The following is a 4,715-nucleotide window of genomic DNA, read 5'->3' as shown; positions in this document are numbered from 1 at the left end:
GCATTAACATGATCAAGGTTACTTATCTCGTACATGCCAGTTTTCGTTTGAGGTTTTTCCACCATTGTTCGTTCGCTTCCCCACTGATAGTGGTTTTGAGCCATGCTTTCGATAAGTTGGTAAGCGTCAGCATAAGGTTTGTTCATTAGTGCACCACCTGCGGCGGCGTCTATTGTTAACCTCGTGTTGTACAAGAGACCACTATAGAAGGTATGAATTACTAACCAGTCCTCTAAACCATGGTGTGGGCAAAGTCTCATCATGTCTTTGTATCTTTCCCATGCTTCGAAAAGAGACTCGTTATCTTTCTGTTTAAATCCATTTATCTAGGCTCTTAACATAGCTGTTTTGCTTGGCGGAAAATATCGGGCAAGAAAAACTTTCTTCAACTCGTTCCATGTGGTGACTGAGTTGGAAGGAAGAGATTGAAGCCATCTTCTAGCGCTATCTCTTAACGAGAAAGGAAAAAGACGAAGTTGAATAGCCTCTGAAGTGACACCATTAGCTTTAACAGTATCAGCGTATTGGACAAATACGGATAAATGAAGGTTTGGATCCTCGGTAGGATTTCCAGAGAATTGGTTCTGTTGCACTGCCTGCAACAGTGAAGGTTTAAGTTCGAAGTTGTTTGCTTCGATTGCGGGTGGAGCAATACTCGAATGCGGCTCATCTTGCGATGGAGCGGCGTAATCTCGAAGAGCACGAGCTGGTTCTGCCATCTCGGGTATCGAAGGAAAAAGATTTTTGAAATCAGGAATTTCGCTAGGAGGGAGATTGTTTGCAGCACGATATTCCCGAATTCGTCGTAAGACTCAGAGATATAGTTCGATATCGTTGATTCTAAGTAGAACGGCTCGCCTTGTGAGCGAGTGTGTGGCATACAAATCAACGAAAGAAAGAAAAGAAAAGAAAAATAAGCCTTAGTCTCTACAGCGTAACAGAAGAGTTACGATATCGATTAAATAAAAGTCCCCGGCAACGGCGCCAAAAACTTGATCGCGACTTTATGAGTCGAATTTGGGGTACAAACTGCAAGTGCACAGTTCTATCGCGTAGTTTTAAAAGATATCGATCCCACAGGGACTTATGAATCGATATACCGTTATCTAAGGTTACTTCGTAAAGCTAAGGCGGATGATACTTTGATTGTTTGGGGGAAAAGTTAAAACTAAAATAAGATCTAAATTAAATATCAAATAAACGGATATCGGTATGTAGTTCGTCGTAATTAGGGAATCAATTCTTCGTTGGTTTCTTGGTTTTAAAATAAATCTTTTCAGTTGACACTATTGATTAAAAGTCTTATCTCAAACTCTCGCTCTGTTGAATAAACTATGATTTTGTATTAACGTAGCTGTCACTTATTAGTTAAGTCAAAACCACTTTTTGAAAACAATAGAATCCGTAGAAACTCTTTTTAAGAAAACACTAATCGTTTAAACACCCTTGTCTCAAACTCTCGCTCTGTTGACTTAGGTTATATAATTAAATTCAAATGCTTAACTCTCGTCCTCACACTTAACCTTTAAAAATACTTTTTGGAAAAGATTAGAATTTAATTAACTTTAAAAATTGCTCTCGCCCTGATCTAGAATTAATGTCCAACTTACACTGTCCAGTTAAAAACTCAAACTCTCGTTCTATTGATTTTAACTTCTTTATGTCTTTTACTTTCGTACAAAAACCTTGTTATTAAACCTGTAAGTTGAGACCGTAAAAAGAGTGATTTTATTTTAAACTTAATTAAACCAACTTAGTTTTGATTCCTTCATTCCGCTTACTTTACATACCGATACCTAAATGAATTAGCCATACATACTAAACAGATCTAAATAATCAGCATGCATAAATAATTTCATCTCAGGCAGATAACATAAATAAACAGTAAAACAAAGCATATATCAATTCAAATAATAATTAAAGAACCTGAGTAATTAAATAGCAGTCTTGAACACTCCACCACAGACCGGTTGGATTTGTTCTTGAATTCTTCAATCTGACAGGAAAATAAAATTGAAGGAATAAAAATCTAGGGTCTAACGTAAGGTTAGATCTAGTGAAAGGTACACAATAGTTTCCGGTGTAGAAACTACTGTGCGAAAAATTAAGTAATTGCTGGAAAAGAAAATAGAAATTGCAAAGGAAACAATATAAAAGTTGTAAAAATAATGCTGTAAAATATGCTTATGCTGCTGGAAGAGAAAAAGTGCGAAAAAGAGAAAACGGCGAAGAAAAACAACACGTCCGAGGGTTTGCCAAAAACTACTATTTATATTGGTCTCTTCTCGTAACTGCTTCCAAAGGTCTTCCGCGTAAAAGGGTCTTCACGTGCCAAATGGTCAGGCGTACAAATAGGCCTCAACGTCTCTGAAGCCAAAAATATAGGAGACTGGTGTGACGTCCGTCACACCATGTGTTACGCTCGTAACACAAGTGGGTAAAGCGTGACGCTCGTCACAGGTGCAGCGCCTGTGCTTTTTGGGCTGGGCTTTGGCTTTTGATATTTGCTTCTTTTCATTCCTTTTTTCACCTCCTTTTCTTCCTTTTTCACTTGTGCTTCAAATAAACTACCTGGGATAAATAGAAAGAAAATACCGAGTAATATCGAATAAAATGAAATAAATTGAAGTAAATAATAATATGATTTAATTAAATTGAGTCCTAGAATGTTATATCATTTCATGTTATCAGGAATAAACAAAATAAAATCAAAAATTGAAATAATATGGAAAATCAGGGAGCGTTGGATCTGAGCTCATTAATTGAGCTGGCAGATCGTGCGCTTTAGATGTGCTCTCCTACCATACTCTTCAGTCAATGCATGCACACCATGTATTAAAAAGAGTCAAATAAAAAAAAGGCTGAGATTAGATCGTGCACATGAGATCCAAGGGCGGTGGTTCAATCTGGCATTGGGACGGCCACCGGAGCCACCTTCTTTTCCGGTGAGCTTGTATTTTCCGGCCAGAATTGCAGACAACCAAACCTTAATGAAAATGCACGATCTATACATCAAATTAAAGCTGGGGTGATGTACATCACCCCTGTAACCTTGAATGACACTCAAGATTCCTATAGGTTAAGAAATCTGAGGTGGAAGATTCTGGTATGAAAAATGCAGATCAAAGAAAAACAAAATTGAAGCTACCACTAGCTTGCCTCTCAAGTGAGGACTTCAGAAAACGCTTTGGCCAGGCAAATAGATCAAAGAGGTAAGAGATTCGAAGAAAATACCAGTTGATGATCACCTTTGATTTTTGGAAACTTGAGCTTTCTTCCTTGCTTCCTTTGGCCAAACAGAAGAACAATGAAGTGTGAGAGTGAGGTCTAGGAACTTTGAATCTAGAAATTCAACCAGATGTAATTGAATTTCAGATCTGAAAATTTTGTGAAAATGAAAGAGTTCCTTTGAGTGAGAGGTGTGGTTTCAATTCAGCAGCATTTCAGGTTGATTCCAGGATTAATTTTGAATGGAATAGAGGTTCTATTTATAGAGGGAATGACAAGGAGATGATGATTCAATGCGTGTGCATGAAGTTGGACATTCCTTGCATGGGCTTGCATGATCATGCACAAGGCCCAAAATCAATGCCAAATGCAATCTGAAATCAAATGCCAATGGTTTGGACGTGCAGCTTGGAGGGAATTGGCTTGTGTGATGAATTTCAACATGTTATGCATAATCATGCCTAAAACTTCTCCTCTTCGAAAATACCATTTTCCAAATCCAAAACTGATCATGTGAGTAATGGTTGGAAAGGTCTTGATGTAAGGAACAATTGTTATGTTGGGAAAAAATCTATTTGAAGTGTGGAAATTGGTGAATTTTGAGTTTAAATTGTAATGTGCAAAACATGTAAAGGCAAAGTTTCTAAATTTGGCCAATGTTCAAGCCCCTCTGTTTTAATGATGCAAGTCTCAAATAAAAAAACTTCCAACATCAAAGTTGTATATCTTCTCAATAAAATCAAAATAGACTTAAATTTGGCATCATTTGGATTTTTGATGAAAGAGTTATGGGCACTTGAAGTTTGACATTTTTGCCTTTTAATGCATTTGGTCCAAAAGGACCTATAATGTTTTGCATTATCACATGTATTTCCTTTGAGAATTTGAAATTTTGTTCAACATAACATTTGAATTAGACATCGTAAGCTTTCCAATTCATTTGATCCCACCTCAAAATCATAAAAAATGAATGATTTATGTTCTTGGGAAGTTGACCCAAAATTAGGGCTTCAGTCAAAATGACCTATAATGTTTTGGAATGGATGATGACCTTACAAGCTTCAAATCAATTTTTTATGAACATGAAATTTGTTCATATTGTCTCTAAGAACATTTTTCCTTTTGGAATCATCTCCATTTGACCAACACATCAAAAGTTAGGTCTCAATGCATTTCAAAATAGTCAGATGAATTGACTGATCAACTTCTCAAGTCCACAACTCATACCTTGATGAATTGATGATTGAGGATGCTCAAATAAGTTCAAATATGCATGAAATGATGAATTAAATAGCTTCCCTTGATTGTATTTGATCATGGGCTGAGGTTGCTTCATGAGCAAGGCATTGTGGTGCACAGATGAATTAGGGTTTCTCTGAAGAACAAAACCTCAAACCCTTTGACTTGATTTGATCAAAATGATGAATTGAGATGCTAGGGAGGCATACTTGATAGATGAGAGCTTTGGGAACCATTACCATGCTTGC

The 4,715-nt window shown here is 36.8% G+C and overlaps 1 non-coding gene across 1 annotated transcript; it reads left to right on the top strand.

The window, feature by feature from the left end:
• The first annotated feature begins 234 nt into the window (after positions 1-234).
• On the top strand, positions 235-341 carry LOC127124966 (small nucleolar RNA R71). The gene has a single exon (XR_007804436.1). It is a non-coding gene; the product is annotated as a small nucleolar RNA R71 (small nucleolar RNA).
• The last annotated feature ends 4,374 nt before the right edge of the window (positions 342-4,715 follow it).

The sequence above is a fragment of the Lathyrus oleraceus genome, chromosome 2, assembly GCF_024323335.1.
Source record: "Lathyrus oleraceus cultivar Zhongwan6 chromosome 2, CAAS_Psat_ZW6_1.0, whole genome shotgun sequence".
Lineage (NCBI taxonomy): Eukaryota > Viridiplantae > Streptophyta > Magnoliopsida > Fabales > Fabaceae > Lathyrus > Lathyrus oleraceus.
Note: the sequence above shows the minus strand (reverse complement) of the source record. Positions and strands in the feature narration are given on the sequence as shown.